This window comes from Girardinichthys multiradiatus, chromosome 24 (genome assembly GCF_021462225.1).
Source record: "Girardinichthys multiradiatus isolate DD_20200921_A chromosome 24, DD_fGirMul_XY1, whole genome shotgun sequence".
NCBI classification, from domain to species: domain Eukaryota; kingdom Metazoa; phylum Chordata; class Actinopteri; order Cyprinodontiformes; family Goodeidae; genus Girardinichthys; species Girardinichthys multiradiatus.
Genome location: NC_061816.1, coordinates 6239169 through 6262650, shown reverse-complemented (window position 1 = coordinate 6262650; position 23482 = coordinate 6239169). Strand labels below are relative to the sequence as shown.

The 23482-nt window shown below is 38.2% G+C and overlaps 1 long non-coding RNA gene across 1 annotated transcript in view; it reads left to right on the top strand.

Annotated features, from left to right (window-relative positions):
* LOC124861549 overlaps positions 1–23482 on the top strand; it is a 263240-nt gene that overhangs the window by 160491 nt on the left and 79267 nt on the right. Inside the window, exons 3-4 of the long non-coding RNA XR_007036665.1 lie at positions 1998–2121; positions 11550–11737. This is a non-coding gene — a long non-coding RNA (uncharacterized LOC124861549). The remainder of the gene's footprint in view (positions 1–1997; positions 2122–11549; positions 11738–23482) is intronic.

The window sequence follows — 23482 nt, the reverse complement described above, 5'->3', positions numbered from 1 at the left end:
TGTACTGTCCCTTTACAGACTCTGATCAAACCTACTGTTTGGGTGTCAGACATTAGGAAACGGCTAAGTAATAAACTTCACTTAAAGATAAAATCTCCGATCATAGCTCCTGACAGTACAACACTTGGCTTCAGCCTTCAGGTCTAGTCTGAGGAGCGTTGGTGTTTGCTTAATGTATCCGTGTCTACAGAAATACTTCCAGCCAAATGAGATTGGTGTTAAAACATTCATTAGAGATGATCATTCATGTTTTTAATTGTTCTTACTGTAGGTTAAATGCCGTTGCTGCCTCATCTGGACTGTGGAAGACGCTCTTCTTGTCTTTACGTTGTGTCGGTTGATTTCTGCTTATTCAGATGAAGAATTTAATAGTCAGACAAGCTTTTAAAGTCCTGTGATCTCTTCTTTTTTCTGTCACATTTAAATGTTTCAGTTCACCAAAGATAACCTGAATAATAACTAAGTATTGTTTTTTTTTTTTTATTGAGGGGGAAAAGCTTTGAAAACCAACCTGGTCCATTGTGAAGAAGTAATTGCCTCCCCTGTTAAATCATGAACTATTAATCTCAATTTCTGGAGAGGTAAGTTGGCTAACCTGCCAAACCTGTAGAATGAAACAGAACCTTCTGGCAGCATGAAGTAGGCTAACATATTCGAAACACATCATGCCCCGATCTACAGGAATTTAAGAACCGATGAGAAACAGAGACATTGACATCTATCAGCCTGGAAAGGGTTACCAAGTCATTTTTAAGGTTTTGGGACTCCATAGAACCACAGCAAGAACCATGACCCACAAATGGACTAAAATGGAATGGTGAAGAACTTTCTCAGGAGACGCCGGCCTAGCAGAATTACTCCAAGAACTCAGAACCCAGAACATCTAAAGCTCTGCAGGCCTCACTGCCTCTGTTAAAAAATAAGAGAAAGAGACTGGGCAAAAATGGCCTCCATCAGCAGTGATGGCAGTTGTTTGATCTGAAACATTTAAATGGTCAAAACACCTGAAACAGAAGAAATCAATAAAGTGGGGGAAATACTTTTTCACAGCACGGTTCTAGCTAGAGTACAGCAGAAATGTTGCTCCATGATGAGCTGCTTGTTTGTGACACCATGAATCGATGGATGGGTTGTGTCAGCTAATGATGTCATCATAACAACCTAAACAGAGTCTGTCGTTAGATGAACGTGTGAATCCTGCTCGGTTCCCTCCGCCATGTCACCCAACCTGGATAAAAACAATCTTTGTCTAATATTTTTCCAGCTAATGTAAATGACGACTGGGTGTTGGTATGTAGTCTGTAATTACACCTCATTCCCCTGCTCCTCCTCCTCCTCCTCCTCCTCCTCCTCCTCCTGGTTAGTGGAGCCTCAGCTCGGGCCTCCTCGGTTCTGCTGCTGCTGCTGTCCTGTTTGAAAGACGACTGCTGCACCCTACAGTTTGAAAGCCGCTTCTCGCTGCTTCCCAACACTGCTCATCCTCACGCTGACTGGTTTCTGTGGAGACAAATCAAAAGGGAAGGCTGCAGCTGTGGCTTTATGAAGAAAAAATATTTGAAACAGAAGAGAATGCATAGCCTCCCTGTTGTCGTGCAGCTTTCAACTGCCTCCAGGTCTTAAATAATTTCTGGTTTTGGTGGAGGTTTTAGTTTTCGACGATGGTTTGAATTAAATATCAAATGCTTCTCTTACTTAATGAGGGGTTGATCTGTGAATACTCTGAATGTTTGGCTCCACCATGGTAAGGTTTTATACAGTCATCGCCTCAGAAAGCCCATTTTGGTCTAAAGCGGAAATAGATGTGGCGATTCTTCCTGCGTTTAAGGTAATTATCATCTTCTCGAGACACCAAAAAATATTCTTTCATTCTAAAATGAGGCTCAGATCTTTTTAGTTTTCCTTAATAAATCCCCCCCTGCAGCTAGAGGCACATTAAAGTGGGATCTGATGTCTGGTCCTACTGAATAACAACCATACTGGCTCCTGATGTTTTTCAGGTGTGATAAAGCAGACTGCAAGTGAAGCAGACCGGCAGCAGCACTGGCCCGTCTGCACAGTCTGGATCTTCTCCCAGCAGTGGCAGCATCAACAAGGGGCTTTGGCTTGGAAATCCCACTTGAGGTAGTTGAACCACACACACACACACCCTGACAGCCAAGTCTGCTCTGAACAGCATTTCCAAAGCTTCGATTGTACTGTTAGAGCATCAAAATGTAAACCACACTGAGGAAAGAGCATTAATTACCTAAAAATCACCTATGATCACTTTTAGCGTAAAACCTAAACCATAGACAAAAATCTCCTTAAAAAATCCTTTAAACTTAGTTTTATATAAAATCCTGTTAATAAATGCAAGAATATCTCATACTTATACCTCATTAAGTAAAAGAAAACAACTTAAATGTGACATTTATCATGGCGGGAACCGGTTAAAACTGCTTGAAGCCTGAAGAAACCAACATAAATAAAGAATAAAAGAAAATATTAAAGCCAAACTAGATAGATTAATAGATAATTAAATAAAGTCACACAAAAAAGAATGAATCAATACAGGAAACCGAAGAATTAATTGGCAATGAATTGATAAGTAATCTGAAAATGAAAATAATTAAAAATAAAGTAGATAAATTGATTAATTAAAATAATGAATTAAAAATAAAATAAATAAAGAACTGCTGAGTAAATAAATACATAAGTAGGTAATTGAGTAGTAAATAAACAGTTTTAAAACAAATAAATAATTTATTGCTGAATAGTAAAGACACACCCAGCATGTTGAATGTAAAGAAAAGATCAATGGATTAAATAAATATATTTACACATAACTAAATGAAAAACAATAAAATAAATGACTAAATTTAATAGGACACCAACAGATAAATGTCAGGATAAAATAATATAAACAAAATAAATAATAAATAAATTATGAAATAGTTTGATCAAATAATAAATAACAGATCTATAAATAGATCTAAAACAGAAAGATAAATCATTAAGTAGAATAAATCAATCATGATAACAGATCAGTAAATGGAATGAATAATAAATGATGTGATAATAAATATTAGTTATTTGTCAGTATTTTAGTATTTTTAGATTTTAGTTCATGAAGTCTAGAAATAGTTTCTTGATTTTCCTCTGACTAATAAAAAGCCAAAGATAAGGATTTATAGATACACTGTTTTATTTGTGAAACATACAGTCATGCATGCATTAATCTTCACATTATTATACATATAATCACAGTAAATTACTGTATGTATCATTGAATAGATGTTTTTGTTTGTGAAGTGCCTTGAGACAACATTTATTGTGTATCGGTGCGATATAAATCAAACGAGGTTGATTTGAATTAGCTGGAAGCTCTGGGGAAGTAATTCACCTCCTATGTGATGCGTCTGAGCTGCACCACAGAAAAACCTGCATCCAGGACAGTTTTACCTCCTAAATCGGGCCGAACAAGCTGCTTTTTTCCCCAAGTAGAAGAAACAGTGAGGACCTTTCTTCAGAGAGGGTTTATCTGAACGTTTGAGTAACAAATGAGGGCTGAAACTGGAGATAAAGGCTTTGGATCTTTCTAGTCATTGCATTAAATAGTTCTCTGTTTACCTGTTAGCTGTGTCATTGCTCAAGGTTTTGGATTAAAGCTAACAAGAACATCAGATTGTGCAAGTTTGAGTTTAATCGAGCAATGTTGTGCAAGCCAAAGGTTCAGCAGCAGCAGAAGAAGAAGGGGGAGGTGAAAGTTGAAGCTCCAAATGGAGATGCTCTGACTTATCTGCTGCCGCCTTAAGTGAAGCCGCTGTGAGATAGACGGAGTGAAAAGAAACCAGCGATTGTCTTCTCGCTCTGCCTCCCTCGCTGTAATCTGATTGGGCACGTTCCCTCGAATCGAGGGCAACGCCAAAACAAAAGATCACCAATCAGATAGACGGGGCTCCCACTGAAGTTCCTGGCATGGCATGAATGCTTTGCCCCTCTCATGTGCGCTCGTATCTAGCGGTGAGATTCCCCGTGTCGCTTTTATGTGTTAATCGTCACCGCTCAGTGAGACTATTGTGCTATCTGCATCGCCGGGGGGGAGGAAACGGCAGAGAAAGAGAGGAGTTTATATCAGGAATGAATGCGAGGCAGCGCAGACTGCCAGGACTGTTTCACACGAGCTGAGAATCACCTCATCCCCCCGTTGACTAGGGTCCAAGAGTGCAATGTGGTGCTCTGCCACCTCAGACGTCTCTAACTGATTGGAAGGAAAATGTAGAACAATTATGGAGCTCATCAGAGTACAGGAACGAGTTTTACCTGAGAGGTCCCTCCTTATAGAGCGTAAACAGACCCGTGTTTGAAGGACAAGGGTCTGTTATTACATCCGGAACTAAAATAGCTTTTTACATGAAACATTTTGAATCAATTTAAATCTTTAAAGCCTGATGCAAGACATTTTTGCCAAATGGATTTTGGTGTCCAAATCGATACATTTGGCTTTGTGGTCATCTAATTATTGTAAATATTTTACCAGTGCCTTCGTCTTTTCATAGAGATTCTTAAGGAGACGTAATTTCAAAGACAACATTGTAAATTCTTTGAGTTTTGTTTTGTTTTTTGTTTTCAAATTTTGTATAAAAAGCCAATTTGAGTCTGTTTTTCCGCTTTGTATCGTTAGTGCACATTTAGACTTAGACATTAGTAGAAAATCCAATCAGTTTTTAAAACTAAAGTTGGCCCAATTGAAGCAAATGTCACCAAATGTTTCTGGTTTTAATTTGAACCCCAACTGTGTGGACCTGGTTGGTTTAAATGGTTTTGTTGTGAATGGGCATTAGCTAAAAGTTAAAACGTTTGAGTACAAATCCAACGTGGCCAGGTTGAGTTTACTGATATGGTATTTGATGAAGTGCTATACAGACAGAACCAAGCCTGCTCTTTGGGGGATTTTGGGACTTCTCCTTTTTTGGTAAGGGCAGTGATCTTAAACCTTTTTTCTTTTGAACAATAGAGGATTGATGGATCAGTAGCTGCAAAGTAACCGGCCTAGACCAAGTACCTTTACAACGATCACTTACTCAGATGAGTCAGAGAGTTGTAAAGAACTTAGATGTCTACAAAAAGCACCAAAGGTAATAAGTGGCTGTACCAGTCAATCACTGGAATGCCCTAAAGTCACCCCAAAAGTCTTTGGGACATGCATTGGCCTGATAACTGGTGGGTTGATGGCTCAAACACCCTTTTTGTCTCTCTCAGTTGTTGTGTCCTTGGGCAAGACATTTCACCCGCCTTGCCTGCTGATGGTGGTCCGAGGGCTCGGTGGCACCGATTGTATGGTAGCCTCACTTCTGTCAGTGTGCCCCAGGGCAGCTGTGGCTTCAGTGTAGCTCACCATTTAACATGTAAGTTCTGATAATGTTGTGTAATATTTCTAGAAGATGTCCTCTGTGTCTAGTGACCCTTCTACTGGTGCTACCTCATTGCAGATGAATCCTTAACATGCCGTCTGTCACTGGAGACATCTTACTAATCATTGGTTAAATCGTGCCCCCAAAGGGGACTGATGATTTCCAGTATTTTTCAGTTATCTACTCATACTCCACTGTTAGGTATGGGTGAATCCAGTTATACATCTCTAATAAATGACATCGACCAGGAGGAGGTGGGTCGGTTATTTTGGTTCAATCAGGGTCAGTATTCAGTGCAGCTGACAAGCTGAAATGGTAATCAGAACAAAACTAAATACAAAATGGAGTGTTATAAGTAATTATATGACTATGTTGCTGTTTTCGATAAATGTCGTCCATGTCCTCAGTTTAAAGCAGGGTTCCTCTACATTTTCCAGTTGTAAAACTCCATCCTTTTCCAGACTGGTTGTCTTTATGCTAACCTGGATTTTTAGCAAAACAGATGTTTTCTGATGCGTTTTTAGCTGTTGTTCACACTGTATCTCGGTTGTTGGCAATGATTATTGAAATTTACAAACTCTACTTACTCAATTCTTCACATTGTGTCACGTTACAACCAAGAACTTCAAAGTATTATGTTGGGATTTAATGTGAATGACCGACGCAAAGTGGAGCATAACTGTGAAGTGGAGATTATACATACATTTATATTCAGCCCTTGTTTCATTGCAGCTACAGCCTATTGTTTTTTGTAAAATAGCTCAAGTTCTGACAGATTGGGTGGAGAACATCAGTTTTCAATTTCTCAACTTGAATTACTTTGACTAGGCCATTCGGACACAACCTCCAACAGGTTTTCTTTCAGCTTAGCCCTGTATTTAGCTCTTCCTATCCACTCTGACCAGCTTCCCTATATTCACTTAAGAAAAGTATCCTCACAGCATGATGCTGCCACCACTATGTTTTATCATGGAATGTCGGTAAAAAAAGGTCTCAAATACACCAGAGCAGCTTCTTCACATTCACACACTGGCTGGATTCACATGAAATACAAGCAAAATATATTGAAGTTTGCGTAAAATGACAAAATGTGAAAAGGTCAACGAGTGGGAACAGTTAGACAAGAAACTGTGGTAAAGAAGGGGGCATAAACTTGGTAATTTTGTAAATTTTTCTGCACTGTTGGAAGTCTGATATATTTATCTGTATTTTCCAAAAACCGTTTAAAACCAGAACAGTGCACAGAAAACCATATCTATCACCTAAAACAAAACCACAGTCAGTTGATCAAAAACAAAGATACATTAGCTTTAAATCTTGTTGCGGATTAATCTTTAAAGTAACATAATTTCATTTACTGTCATTGGGTTCTTTTTATGTTGTTTTGGGAAGTCTAGAAATATAAAAATGTTTTTAAATGTTTGCTTCAGACTTATCCAGACCTGGAAACTATAAAAAATATAACCCGTACCCAAGGTTGCGTAGGAATCAGCTGTAATGGTTTTATGCATTTATATGTATTTTTATTGTTATATTTAGCTTTGGATAGAGATGTTTTGTGTATCAGATAGAAATGAGGGTAACAAGAGCCTTTGCGTTCTGTAGTTTCGGATTATGAAGGTTTTTATCACCGGTTAAAGATCAGAATGGTGGAAATTTACAGTGTGAAGTTAATGCTTAAACAGAAAAACACTGAAAATCTGCTCCGTCACAGCTCGGCTCTGACTGCTGTGAGTGTGTGTGGGCGAGAGAGAGTGTGTGTGTGAAGCAGATGCCATTCTGCTGATCTCAGCCCGCTTCCATCCCGTTTATCAGTCCCAAATCATCTCCAAGAGTCCGACGGGAGCGAGCTGTCGTTCCACTCCCCCTATTCCCAGCACAGGTCAGGAGGCGCCCGAACCGTCCCGTCTCATCTCGCGGGTCGACCTTCGCCTGACAGGGAACATCTGCCTGCCGAAGAGTCGCAAGCTGCCGCAGAAACGACAACAGTCGGTCTGTGTTTGTCACCGACAGTTGAATATGTTGACGGACGTGCTGCACTTCTGTGGGACCTATTGGATCAGAACTAGATTTAATGACTCCAACATGAAATTGCAGTGTTTTATTCATATTTTTATATTTTTGTTTTTTGGGGTTTTTTTAGTCCCTTTTCTCTGAGGAAAATGATCATTATATGCTTAATTAGAAGAAAATACATAGAAATAATAGAAAATGCCTGAAAAACTGCAAACATGATTTCAACAGCTACAGTATTGAGTAAAATAGTGTAATAAATAAATAAACATACACATGCAAAATAGAAATTTTAAGAGGATTGCACTTTGTCCACAACTTTCAGTAAAAACTTCTGCTGCTTTTTAACAAACAGCACTTTGACCTTGCACCGGTTGTTTCAGTCTCCAAAAAAAAAAAAAAAAAAATGTGGTGGAAATTAGCTCAAAAGTGGCTTCACAGCAACATAGAACAGAGACCAGTTAAAAAAGCAGGTTTAAAGGTTGCGTAGGCACTCTGGGAAGCAAGCCTCGTTACGTATCGAACTGAGAGCGGGCTCATTTGCAGAAGCAAGTGTTTGCAAGGTTCAAAGGTTGCATACATTGAGCAGAAATGTTATGAAAGCATTTGGCTTTCCTGCAGAAGTACAGTCAAGATGGTGAGAGGCTTTTACTGTCAAACATATGCATGCTTCCTCCCTGAATCCTCCAGCTTTGATCGAGCTCAAAAAGATCTGATATCATCCGTCAACACGGGGAGGAGGAAGGCAAGTCAGCAGGAGGGTGATGAGGGAAAGCTGGAGAACAGAAGTTAGGTTTCGCCACTGTACCAAGCGCTCATTTTATTGACGTGGGAAGACTCGGGAAACAAGCTGCTTTCATTCTTGCATGTCGGGTCCTTCTGTTGGCGCGAAAATCCACAACAGTTTTAGATTTTGAGAAATACGGGGGCAGCTGGCGTTCCCACAGCCGTGCTGGAATTAGCCGTTTACGCGCTGCAACCCTATCTGCTCTGCACCTGGGCGACGGCGAGCGTGGCCGGACCTGCACCTTTGACTCGGGCATTGGCTGAGACAGAAAACATGTGCTCTCAGAGAAACCCTGCTGCATGTTCTTACATTATGTGCAGACGGAGGTTATCATCTAAAGCAAGTAAAGACAGCGGTAAATTTAAGCTTTTTAAGTTATCTAGTTGGAAAATGAGAATAAGAACAAGTATTTTTTTTTGTGAATAAAGGGTTTAAAGTGATTATTTTTACTTTAACCAACCTTATCAGTTTATTTCAGCTGACAAAGTATTAGATATCTAAGAAATTACACATTTGGTATGAAAGCTCAACATCATTAAATTTGAAACATATTACATTGAAGGACTATTGGAAATTTGAAACCATAAAATAAATGAATGTATGAAGCAAAAACAAGGCAATCAGTTGAAAAGCATTGGATTTCTTTTTAGTTTAGAAAAGTATTATTTGTTTCTATAATTGTGGTCATTACATAATGTTTATAGCTAATTAAAACAAATTCCCATGTAAAATCCTCTGTCAGTGATGAAAAGTTCAAGAACAGTAAGGAAAACTCCCGTTTTTCACATATAACGCCTGGTATTGGAATCAAAACATGTTAAAACTACTAATTTTCAGATTTTGTTCAAATTTTTTAGGTGAAAGGTTTGGTGTAAGAATTACAATTAAGGATGAAAAGTGAGTGGAAATGCAGTAAATATTTTGTTACACAATTAAAATGAAAGAAAAATTATTTCCATAATTTTAATGCATATAAAAAGATAGATTTAGGTAATTAAATTCCCCGGTGAAGCCCTATGACAGTGATGACCTGTGGAAGAACAATCAGAAAACGTTTTATTTGATGACTGGTGTAACAATCAGAATCAAGAATGAAAACTCACCTGAAAAGATTTAGCATTTTGTTTTTTAATATAATTTTTTTTGTTTTAGCTTGATAAAACATATTTTAAAAGCTGCACAAAAATGATTCATTTGAATTAAATTTCACTGCAGTATTTAACACAACTGATATGGTGGTTATGTTTTAATATTACCCTTTATTCAACCATTTATACCTTTTAATAAAAAAGAGATCAATCAAGAAAAAAAATTCTCACAATTTGCAGTTAAACATTTTTTGAAAAATGTATATTTAAAAATATTAATTTACATATCTGCAGTAAACTAAAAAAAATTAGAGGTCCCTGGTTAAAGATTACAACAAAAGTTTTGATCTATTACATTTATTATATGGAAGACATTTTCTGTATAGTGAGAAGCAAATCTATCCATTAGTAACACCTGGTTTTGTATGACAATTTTTAATTTAAATTAAACGTATTTAACACACATATATATATATATATATATATATGTGTGTGTGTGTGTGTTGAATACGAATAGATACTGCGAATAGATATTATTGGTCTTTAGTAAATTTACGGTGTACAATACTTGTGTCTACGTAAATATACCAAATCTAAACATACGTTGTCTCAGTTAATTTACAGTGTTTTAATGTTGATTTCACATAAATATACAATCCATATCGTTTGTCTTTCGGGAATTATACAGTATATATATTTTAAACATTAAATATACAGGTTAAACCCGTCATCTCTGCTAACCATATAGACACAACACAATGTCAGCAGTAACAGTATAGATTAAACATGTAAACATTCACCATATAGATTAAAGCACATCATCAGTAAGGGTGCACCGACCGATCGGCCGGCGATTGGCCGATACTTACATGTGAAACCGATCTTATCTAATCGTCTAACCTGTTGTGCAACTTTTGTTTGTTTTTAAAACATGTAAGAATGAAATACTAATGGAACTGCAATACTTCCTCATGTGCAGTTAAAACAAGTTGGTAACGCTTTACGGGTATTGTTCAATGTTTTTCAATAAAATAAGATTGGGACATTGAACGTGTATTGTGACCTTAGAACACCTGACAGCGTCAGCTATAAAAAAAAAATCGGTATCGGCCAAAATCAGAATTGATGTAACAGGTTTTTTAAATCAGTGATCGGTATCGGCCAGAAAACTGCAATTGGTGCACCTCTAGTTATCAGTGCTAACCATGTAGATTAAACATGTCCCCGGTGAACATAAAGCGTGAACAAGTCTTTGGTTATCTTACACCATAAACACACAGTCTCTTTTAACCGTTTAGAATAAACAACATCCACAGTAACCTTACACATTAAAAACATTGTCTCTTGTAAATATAGAGTGCATTTAATATTTCTGAAAATAAACTTGGTATTATATGTTGTCTCTAGTACATGTACAATAACTGTAGACTGTTTCTGGTAAATGTAATGATTCTCTCTTATTTAAAAAAAATAACCAACATCATGCCACAGAGCAATCTTATCTTGGAGAAAGTACGCGTTACCCAAGATAAGCCGAGCTTTATTAGTTTGGGTTTTAGTGGAGCGAATCTGTGCCATAAAAACAGTTTGGGGCTTTCCCAGTCTGCCACGGCCCAAACTCTGCATCCATTACAACTTCATTTTCAGCGGACCTTCACAGGAGTTGACTGGATCGCCGGTGTGACAGGCAGGCGTGGTAAACAGCGGTGAGGAGCGAACATGTTGTCGGCCGTGTTGAACATCTGACCTGGCTGGAACCTGCGGCGAGTGGCACAGCTGAACAGGAGGCCGTCTGGATGGGAGGGAGGGAGCGGAGGGGAGGCTTGGCGGTACATGCTTGGCCACTTGCCCTGGTCCCATTGACCAGACAGCTGAACTGTAGCGAGGGAAAGGGGGGCAGGAGGGGAGTGCAGGAAATGGATGGAGCTTACATGAGAAAATAATAATCTGTACAGTTAACTGTCATTCAGGGTCCATCTTTGCTGGGTGTGTCTATTTGTTTTTTCTCTCATTTTGACTGGAAAACTGACGAAAGAGGGAAAGAGATTAATCACTTGGAAAGCTGTTAACACCTGTCAGAATATTTTATATTACACATAAAAAGAACAGATAATAAAACTGATAATCCGTTTTATTAACGGGTTCATGCAATTGTACACTTCTAATAAATCTGTCTAATCATGACAGACAACATTAATCCCAAAAAAAAAAAATTGTTATTGACTCGGACAGCACATAAACACGTGTCCACATTTTCTCTATCCTCAGCTGTGATGATCTCTGTGCGCTTGTGTTAGATCCCCGTGGGGTCCGGCTGTTGGACCTACCCACCCGGACTGTGTTCCAGCCAATCAGGTGCTGATGTGTCCAAACAGGAGACGGGCTGTGGCGACAGATGGCGGGCTGACCTGGAAAACCTGCCCCCGTTTTAGGGTTCAGCAGCCCGCAGATGACAGGTATTATTTCGTAACCTGGAGAGGGAAAATGGGTTGGGATCCACGCTGTTCATCATTAACTTGTTTAGAAATTTCCTGTTGCATGAATTGTTGCTTTTTGGTCACTTTGTTTCTTTTTTGGCACTAATATCACATTCAACAAATCACACCATTCGGCTTTTGCATCTTTATTTTGGCATTAAAACCTGGATTTAAAGAGCAGCGCACACTACCAGCTCATTATTTTAACCTTCAGCCTGTGACTTACATTTATCTGCGTCTCCAACCAGCCGTGCAACTTCAGTGTCAGGGCAGATCTGTTCTTTCAGAAAGTGCTTTTAGATGAAGACGTTCATAAATTTTAATATAACATGTCAGCTAACATGATGTATAGACTGAGAGCTCATTCATATTTCAGATGGTTTGCTGTTGAGAAAGCAGTGGGGTTACACACCTTACTCGGCACTAAAGGACCGCGCGGTCACAGCTGTCACAGGGGGAGTAGAAATCCCATGAGGACGCTAATCTGGCATTAATTCTTATTTTTCCTAGCTTTTTGAGAAACTATTATTTTCTCTTCTTATACTTCACCAAAGGTGATACATGAATTACTGAAAGAATCGGTAGATGTGCACAGATTGCAATTATGTAAATATGCGAGTTTCCAATCGAGTAAATTAAGATTTTTCTGTGCTTTGAAACATGCCAATGCAGAGGCATTGCTAGCTAGATAGCTTCATGATATTCAGCTTAAAACAAATAGCTTGCTCTCTTTTTCTATAAATGTGTGTGTCTATTTTTATAGTTAAAGCTTTGTTTTAATTGGTCCCTTATTTATTTGTATTAAAATTAGCTTAGATAGTATATTTTGGCTAACACTAGCTGTCTGGCCAGCCTTTCAGTTGAAACATGGGACAGAATTATAAGCTGGTATTTTGTGTACAAATGCTAACCTCCTTGGGTTTCATTATAATTTAAAGTAAGTTAGAAAGTTATTCTAATAGGCTGGCTTTTTTAGCTAATGCCAAATTTAAAAAAGTTGCTAAGTAGCTAGTTTGTTTTCTTCAGCTAAGGTTTGCCTCCACACATTAAGTTGAATAGGTTTGATATATGAAATCTGAATGACAGTGATGATTCAGATTTCAGTTGTTTGTTTTATTGACTGGTTTATTGATTAACCTTCAGACGTACTCTGGTGCTGTTTTTTGTAATGATTATTCTTTTCAGGAGTTCGTTTTTCCTAGAACCAAGAATATATAAAACATGTCAATACATTTCAGTCATTTGGTCCCACTAACATCAACATTCATCCATCCATTTGGTTATTAAACAACCCACCAAACAAAGATCAGTCGTGAACCGCTAGGGAAGAGTATTTCCTGTCTAACATTCAAGCTAGGCTATCATCAACGGGGTGTGCAGCACTTGATGCCTTATCTGTACTTGGACCCAGCTCAGAAGAGTGAGCATTGCAATTTTAACTGTCCTGGAAGTGTTTAGAAGAACACTGGGTAGTTTTGTCTGCTTTTCAGGTGGTTAACACATTTCTCTTACACTATTTTGAAACATGTAACCTTAAAAAGCTTGTAAGTGTTTCAGTCACTGATCTATATATTGTTTTTCATACTATGAGTATTACTTGGGGGACCGGTGCTTCTCTTAGGAAAATCTTCCGTTGTCACATGTATGTTTTATTAAATCTATGTTTATTTTATTCCAGTCTTTGTGAAAACAAATGTATGAGTATTCCATCTGGGGAAGGATTCACCTTTAAATTTCCCACTTTCCTCGCCCCAAAGTAAGATATTTTCCAATCCTACTAAAGAAAAATGATCACAAATTGAGCATTTAAACCATTAAAAGTTGAACACAATTTAGAGGCAGACTGAAATCATATCGAATTGTTCTGCACAAAGCTCTGCCTTGCTCAGTTGAAGGTGGCTGATATCTGATTTTTCCAACCTAAGCCTCCCGCCTTGTATGAAAATTACACAAATTACCGGTCCATTAATTGATCTGAGTCCTGCTTTGAAATGTGGACATTCCTGAGAATCAGAAATTAGGGCAGGCTCCAGGGCCAATTAGGTGAGTCTTTGCCGCCTCTCGAACGGCTGCTCCAATGAATTTCAATCAGTCCTGACTGGCCGCAGGTGAAATGCCAGACGAAGTCACCACTTCCTCCCATGAATGTTAAAGGCAGGCTTGCATGGTAATGCTATTCATGTCCACATCATGCAATGCATGCAGCACACAGGGGCAGAGGCTAATAGTGTCTTGTTGGCTGGTTTTACCTTTCATGATCCTCAGGCTGCGGCTAAACATCATTGACTAATTACAAACGGGGACTTTAATAAACACTTTCTTTTACCTTCTTTTTTTTTACCTCTGTCAATAAAAGAGGGTGAAAATCTGTGAACACCTAAGAAGTCATAAATATATATATAATCCCTCAGACATACACGTACTTTAAAATGTAAAACACATTGACTGTCTTTAAGGTACATAAGGTCTTACAGAGGCATGTAAATGTATAAATTGTTATTTTCGAGCACGCAAATTATGTGTATATTTTACAGGAGACCCACTCAGTCTCCATTACTCAGAAACTAGTTTGAAAATGATCATTGCTTGCTGCTTCAATTCTGTCTGCTAATTTTGACAGTTTTTGTTTGTTCTTGATGACCTTATTACTTTTAAATGAATTTGTATTAATGCATACAAAATGCAAATGACAGCTGAATTTTATTATTCAGAAATATAAAATGTGAAAAAAAGTCTGTGCAGTCACTTTGTCGCTACTTTGTAGCTAGCTATTAGCTTTACCTTGAGTTTATATTATTACTTCTGTGACATTTACAAATTGTTTTACGTTAAAAGTTTTATTTGATACCCCAGTTACCTAATGAATCTATGAAAGCATAAAACGTAGAAAAATGGCCATATTATAATGAAAAAAAGAGACTTTTTAAAGTGAGTCAAGATAAAAGCAAATTAACTCAGGCCTAGCTTGATAGCAAGAACTAGCATGTTGAAAATCATACATGTTGGTCTCTAGAAAACAGGAATATTATAAAAAAATACTTAGTCAAGTTTCTTCAAATTGTTTTAAAGATTTTTCTTTAAATTTGTTACATGTGCAGTTCTTTCGTTGCACGTTTCAAGCTAAGTGTTAGCTTTTTATGCAGCTTTTCTAGCTACTATACAAATTTTTCACACGATACAAAAACGTAATATTCTATCTACTTCAAAATGAATTTATGATAACATTAAGAGATATGACAATGACTATATAGTAATGGACAGAAAAAGTGGAATTGTAAAAAAGAAAATTGTTCAAATAAAATCTAGTTAAGGTAGCCTAAATTGATAGCAAGAACTAGATTGTTTCATTTGTTATATGATCTCTAGAAAGAAAAAAAAATTTGTTAGATAGATAGATAAAAGCAGACTTATGCTCAGAATTTTTTTTGGATATTATATTATTTGCCTTAACGTTGGTATACGCTTGTAATATGTAAATCGGTACAAACATTATATGGACATTTCCCAAAAACCTGTACTGTCCCTTTGCATAGTGATACCGATGGTAAATTTTAGTGGACAGAAACAAAGAACTTCAAAAACTATTTGGGCTAAAAGCACTTTTGCCAAGCGTGTTGGAATAAATTGCACCCTAGCATTAGTTCTTTCTATGTTTGACTCTGGTCTTATTGAACATTACTTGAACCCATTAAGTATGGTATTTGAGTATCAACTCCTAAAACCTACTTTCTAGAAAAATAATCTATAATTTTCATTCGAGTTGCCGTTATCACGAACTGAAGAAATGCTAAATATCTCAAGCTAACTGTGTGCCAAACAATGGTGCTCTTTTGTGAGATGAATAGCCCTTGCCACAGCATTAATTTATCTGTACAAGCCTTACATCATCCCTGCAAGGGGGTTTAATCACTGAATGCTTTTGAAATGTAACACTATTTACTTTTTTAATGTTATACATATGAAAAGAAACCATGTACAAAACAATCTAGGTCATCTGTGGGTTAGCTTAAATCACATGAGTGTGTCCATAATTACAATATGACAACAAAAAGTTTTAAGACTAACTTATTTTGGAGAATGAATGTATGTTGGCAAAAAAGCTGCTAAACCTTTATTTTTATATAATTCTCTTACAAATAAAGTATTAATCGCAAAACAGTAATAAAAAAATGAAATAGAAACTAAATCTGTGTTTTTTTTTTCAATTTCTCAAATATGTACATATACACTACCGGTCTAAGGTTTTAGACACTTTCTCATTTAATGGTTTTCTTCATGTTTATGAGTATTTTCAATGTACGTAGATTCTCACTGAAGGCATCAAAACTGTGAATGATCACATATGCAATTATGTAGCAAACAAAAAATTGTGAAAGCACTTGAAATACGTTTTATATTTTAGATTCCTTAAAGTAGCCGCTCTTTGCTGTAATGACTGAAATATTAACCTCTGGCCGTCTCTCAATGAACGTCTGGGAAGTTCTTTCAAGACTCTTTGGAAAACCATTTCAGGTGAACATGTCATGAAGCTCATGTGGAGAACGCCAAGAGAGCAAAGCAGTCATCAGAGCAAAGGGTGACTATTTAAAGAATTTAAAATATAAAAATGTTTAGAGTTATTTCACACTTTTGGTTTACTTTGTACTTCCATGTGCGTTTATTCACAGTTTTGTCACCTTTGGTGAGAATCTACAATGTAAGTAGTCATAAAAATAAAGAGACCTATTAAGTGAGAAAGTGTATCTAAAACTTACAACCAGTAGGGTATGTAAATATATATTCCCCCCAAAAAATACCATTTAAAAGATTTAACTGTGAAAACAATAGCTCCATGTTTTTCTGTTGTTGCAAATATTCCTAGTGCATATGACTCTGTTTCTGTCATATTGGAGCCATATAATCCCTGGGAGCTGTCTGGCTGACCATGTGCTGTGTTCAGATGTGTCCTACCACTCTAAACCTTGATGTAATCCCGCGATCAGCCAGCATGAGCTTTAATTGAAATAATCCCTGCCGATGAGCGGGGTGGAGCTGCACGGACCTGCACCCGGAGCCAGTTTCATGATGGGTCCAGTTTAACCCACTGTGTGACTCTGACCTTTATGTTGCTACTCGCTGGGACCATCTGAACCCGGCCCAGTAAGGACATCTGGTCCGATACTCAGGAGGTTGTTTGATCCGCCTGGTTGGTCCCAGAGGCCTATCAGACCCTCTCGGACTTACAGTACAATGCTGCTGGAAGGGTGCATGACAGCAGTGCAGCGGAAAACTGTTTACATCGGAGGGGAGAGGGAGGAGCTGTTGTTTTAGTCAGTGACTACAGGGGACATGTTTTGGATGCAGTTTATCACTAAATACATCATCATTTAAGAGCTTCAAAAATATTTAAAGTTATCATAAAACGGACATCCTCCTTAAGCATTACCTACCTCATAAAGCAGCATATTATTAGATCCCACCTAAGCTCCATTTATGTCTCATCTGTCAGTTATGGTGACAAATGGCCTATAATATATGCTAACCTACATTCTGCCTTTCACTCCCAGTCTTGGCATTCAGTCAGGATTCTGTCTTGAACCTATAATAGGCTCCCCTCTAACCTATTTAGTCTGTTATTACTAGCAATACATTCTGAATCAATTAATTTTTACATTTTTTCCACAATAATGAGAAAACAGAGCAAGCATATGGACAATACCCAGCCACACATGTACACAAACGCTGTTTAGTTCATGCAAATATTGAAATAAAGAAGGTCAAGGGTAACTTTAGACATTGGAAGCAGATCACAGGAGTCAGAATTTAAGAGTCTTCTTGCATGGTAATTAAATGAAGATGTTAAAGCGGCCGTAGGAGTACTTGACTTTATTATAACAAGAAAAAAATAATTTTAATGGGAAAAATGGACAAAAGATTTTTTACATTACAGGAAGACCCAAAAAGCTTGAAGAAGCTTACTTGAAACCTCTGTTTGAACAGTAACAAAGACTTTCTTAAATTAACAATTAAAAAAGGAAAAACATGAAAAGTTAATGCATTCAAAACACAAAAACATGAATCTGTATTAATAAAGCTTAAAGCTGTTAGCCAGTTTGAAGTCTTGACTGGAACATTTTCCTTCCACAGCATCCATGTTAGGTCAATGGGCGATTTAGTGGGTTTGCATCAGGAAGGGTGGTCTTACAGTGCAGGGTTTTGGGGTGTAAAGATCTCACATTGGCAAGAAGGTCACCTGATCATGTACAAAGTGCAGCGTCCTAAAGATTGGAAAGAAACTGAGGTCTTTGTTCTGTGGATGGCCCATTTTCAGCCAGGACTCAGATGTTGCTGTTTTCTGTCTGACTTTAATCTGTATCTCACGTCACTGTGGATGAATTTTCCTCTTACTCTTCTTTCCAGTGTTGCTTCAGTTGATTGAGGTTTACAGACGTTTGTTTCTGCACAGTTATCTGAAAGGTCCCACCACAGCATTTCGATCAAGTTGAGGTCTGGACTTTGACTGGGCCATTCGAACACCTAGATTCCTTTTTCTAAACATGCAGCTGTGCATTAGGATGAAGCATCTTTCCGAACCTAAGCCATGCTGGTGTATTAAACGTTTCTGAACATGTCATAGTTAATTAACTGTCCTCTCATGAATTTGCTGAGATCAAGCTAACTGAGACCTTTAGAGTCTGAGATTAAGTTCTTGTCTTTTTTTTTTGTGGAGGTGAATATCACTAAAATTATTTCCTCTTTTGAATAACGTTTCTCTCTGTTGAGTGTTGGACTTCAGATTGTTTGAGAATGGCCTTATTGCACGGCACGTGGTGTAGCTGCAGAGCGTGTGAACCATATACAGTGGCTATTAGTCCTTGACCCAGCCATCCGGAGTTCAATTCCCTACGCTGCATGTCTTCCCTCTTCTCTGTATGCATATTTCCTTTCAGTCTACTGTGAAATAAAGGCCATGAGTGCCACAAAATAAAAAGGGAAAGATAGAAAAAGAAATTGCCTTATATGGGCAGAAATAGTTGGTTCTCTTGGTCAATGCTGTTGCCTTTCCGCCTTGGTTTTATGTTACAAACTTGCGATGTTCCTTCTTAAACCCTATTGATTTAAACTCAATATATTTCCAATGTATTTGACTTTGATTGTGCATTTTATAACGTACTCAGATGCCCATTGCTGTTGTCTTTCCATCTTGGCAATGTGTTACACACCTGCTACTTTCCTTCTTAAACTGTATGCAAGCAGGAGGGTTGGGTTTAATGGACCTCTCCTTTGTAACTTTGCAGCAACTTTGGGGTAAATATTTATCTTCCCTCTCTTTCCCACATTTTGTGACATGCTGAGGGACCCTTGCTATTGTCTTTCTGCCCTGGTATTTTGTTAATGTGAACTGTATGCTCCAGAGCAGGAACCTTTCTGAATTTATATTCTGCCTTAGGTATTTACACCGATTACGATCACTTAATGAGGTTCAATGTAATTGCATCATCTGGCTGATACTTTCCCTTTTAAATCTTGCGAAAGCAGCAAGGGTGTACTTTTTTTCTCCAATGACAAATGAGGTTTAAAGTTTCTGAAAGCATTTTTTTTTTACTAGTTGCAACAACATGACCTGAACAAAAGGCTTATTCATTCTTTATATAAGAGAAACATGATTCAAAGTCTGTCTTCAAGAAATGTTTTCAGACTGTTTTCAGTAAACTGACTTAATCCAATAAACTTGAAGTCAAACATGCGGCTAAACTTAATAAAAGCAGCTCCCAGTCTGTTTAAACAGCATTGTTTGTAATGCATCACCTCTGAGTGATCAGCCAGCTCGTGCTCTTCTCTAATAGATGTAGACGTGTTTAGCTTTTCAGCGTCTGAACCGTTTCTCCTGCTCCTGGATCCAGAGCGATGCATCAACATCTGCAGAGCATTTAGCACTGCTGACACTAGGCTAATAACTGCGAGAATGGGTCCGTTCAAACAGCGGCCAACGGGCGCCGCTGAAAGGTGTCGCCAAGGCCGATTCAAGGGGACGTTCGGCAGGAAAGGTCCATTTGGGTTTTCTATTTTTATTTCACTTCAGAGGCCCGAAACACCTCAGAACCGAGTCATCTGTTCCCCTGCATTGTTATTTATCTATTTCAAATTATTGATCTTTGACAAACATTTTTCAAGGTATCTTAATTACTCGCAAAAGAAGCAGCGCCTTGGCCGGCGGACAACACAAATAAGTTAATTTGCATTTCTGTGTTGTGAGTGTTTTGGCAGGCGGTGTGCCGGTCCAGATTGTAACCCCTATTTCTGCCTCCAAAAACCTGCCTTGGAGGAGCGTCCACGGAGGGATTAGGGATTTAGTGGGGAAGGTAAGTGTGACTACAAGCTTTGGCTCGCCATCTGCTCCCCAGCAGAGTTGAGGCCAACCTGTGCAGCCTGCAGCAAAGACCTGGGCACTGTGCTAACTCCGGCTCGAGCCAACCTGGCGCCCGCGGCCCCAATCACCAACAGTCTGCTGATTAGTTGTAAGAAGCGCTCCATATGTAGCAAAGTTTTTTTCTCTCTCTGTCTCCTTCCCTTCCTTCTTCTCCTCCTCGTGTATTCTCTCATTAAATAAAGATGGATGTATGGAAAATCTTTTCCTTTTTTCCCAACAAATGGCAGATCGCCTTCGGTTGTCTGGCAAGGCGAAAACGAGCCTCTTCTTCTTCTGTCTCACCTCTGACAGAATAATACCGAGCCAGAGAAAAAGGGAGAGGACGATGAAGAAGAAATCCTGGCTCTCATCCTCTTCTTCTTCTTGTTCTCCTCCTTCTCCCCTGTTTTGCCTGGCAGCTCCAGGAGACAGATGACAGGGGTTTGTGGCTGTCTGATCACCCCTGGGTGGGTATTTTCAAATTTATTTAACGGTGGATTATTAGAGGAAAAAAATAGGAAGAAGAGGAGGAGGAGGAAGGTGGGTCTCTCAGTTCATCCCAGGCGGGACAGCAGTACAAAAGTATTCACACCCTTGATATATTCCCATTTTGTCACGTTACAAACCACAAACCTGAGGGTATTTTATCAGAATTTTATGTGATGGACCAACTCAAAGATCATTATTGTGAGGTGCAAGGAAAATGGAAAACCTGGAAAGTATGGTTTTCATACCAATTTCAGCCCCCTTTGCTCCGATATCTCTAAATAAAATGCATTGCAACAACTTACCTCCAGAATTTTGAAATATATATTATTGGTGGTGGCAGCATCATGCTGTGGGGATTTATCTTCAGCTGTGACAGGTAAGTCAGAAAAGAAAACAGATAGTAGGGTGGTGCTGGACCTCCAGTGGTCATAGGGCGAGAGGCGGGCTACACCCTGAACAGGAACAGTATAAAAAAGATCCCCAAAATTTTTCATTATATCCCCAGACTCACAGTTTTTAAGTCTGAATTTCAAGTTTAAAACGTTTTGGTTTCAAAATTATGATTTAAAAATACGTTTGTCATTTAATTGTTTACAAATCTTTTTAAATGGTTTAATACATCATTAAATTGTTATGTTTATATTTGAATTTAGCTTGTTCTTTCATGTCCACAAAATATCTAAGTAATCTAAAACAGTGCCCCCTGCTGCTCAAGTGTTATACCCAAATACCATGTGACCAGTACCATTTGATGGCCGATAATTTGAACACCTCAATAAAAAAGTGACCTTTCCCTCATTTTTTAAATGTATCTAAATTAGCTCATAGTAAAGGAGTATATTTCTTAACCAATAGGTGACCTGCATTATCTTGGTTTAGTTAATTTCTTAATATTCTAGTCAAATATGTTGAATTTTTAAATTACCTTAAATTTTCTGTTCAAAAATATAGTTCTTTTTGTCATTTTTTATTTTTATTTTTTGAGAAATGTAGGCCAATCTGTAGAATCATTCCAGTATTGACTCTGGAGGAGCTGCAGAGAACCGCTGCTTAGGTGGTCGACATGACAACTATTAGTGGAGCAAGAGAGGCAAGAAGGAAATTGATGAAAGAAAGCCTTAAGTCATGTTGGCAGTTTAATCAAAGCCTTGTAGGGGACACAGCTAGCATGTTGAAAACAGAGCTCTGGTCAGATGAGACCAAAACGTCTCGACCTGCATGCAAAACTACACATCACCCTAAACACACACATACCCCATACATAGAATGGCCTAGTCAAAGTCAAGCTGAAGATTTACAATTCTTGGGTGATGTTCAGATGTTCTCCAGCCAATCTGACTGAGCCTGAGCTGTTGTGCAGGCTCTGGATCTGCAAAGACCTGCAGTAGAAGTGTGGCGAAAGGTGGTTCTACAAAATCTTGACTCAAGTTGGAGGAACGTCTCTCATAAAATCTGGAGGAAATACATTCAAGTTTGTGGTGTGACAAAATAAAAATTTTGCATGGCAGTGTAGAAAAGAGGAGGAGGAGGAAGATGCAGCTACTCCCTCGGTGGAGATACCAGAGAAGATGAAACGACATGAGAGGAGGAGGTTGAAACACAATGCTCATTATTAAATTGCAGCTATTCCTGTTGCCAGGAACCTATTTCTCAGTATTAATTATTCATATTTTGTTTCGGTAATCCAATACTCAGGTGAGAGCGGCTGCTCGTGACAGAACGTGTAATTTCGAAGCTTAACGGCAGGCAGGAGGGCGGCCTGAGAAAAAATAGATTAGTATAAATCACTAATGGATGCACAAATGTACGGCAGCCTGAATCCGTCTTGCTTTGTGTTTACCAGTAGTTTATTGCTCCACGACGCTCCGAGGGAAACACTTCTCCGTGACCTTTCTCCAGACTCTAACTAAGGGAAGAGGGAGGGAGGATAAACATCAGTGTCTTCCTGTCTTCCTCTGGCTCACTATAAATACACAAAAACAGAGAGGACAAGCAGGCCCGATTCTTACAAATGGTGTTTTTCAAGCAGAATAGCACCATCACTTACTTTTGATCCGATTAGCCACATCCAGTCCTCTCCACCTCGATTTGTCTGCCTGCCCAAGCGCTCTGTGATAATATCAATTTATGGACTTGCAGGAATTTGGGGAAGATTATAAACAAACTGTAAAAGCCAGAGGCTGAGCCTTTTGTTTTTTGTTTTTTATTCTCAGCCTCCACATAAATGTCTGTCTTTCCGTTGTCCAACCGGTTGCTGATTCTCGCCCATCCATATTCCTGCAAGAAGAATGAACATTTAACCCTTTCATGCATAAAGCATAATGACCTCACTCCGGATTCTTTCTGTTTTCAATCATTTTCTGGCATGTAGCGATATCAAGCTGTGGTTATTTGTATTTTCGGGTTTCTACACATTTTTCAGGCCAAAATTCCATATTTTGTAAATTTGAAGTCGTTTTTTTTTTAGAGTGTAGATTTGAAACATTATTTTAAAATTACACGAGATAGAGTGTTCAGGCTTCAGGGTCGATTAATGGTCCACACGGTCTTTCCATACTTATCCAGACAAGGACATTTCCTAAATGTAATCCTTTTCTGGATATTTTCCAAGAGTGATCTTTTTTGCATATTGTAGCATTGATAACTTGTTAATTTATATTAATATGCATAAACCCAAATAATACTCTTTCACCTGTTATTTGAAGAGCCAATGAATTTTGTGTATCTTTAAGGTTATTATTATTTGGCATCAATATAAACTAATTACTCATCAATTCAGAATTATAACAAAAATATTGGGAATTGATAATTAGCATAACCAAGAAGATCGAATTAGAAGTTAAACA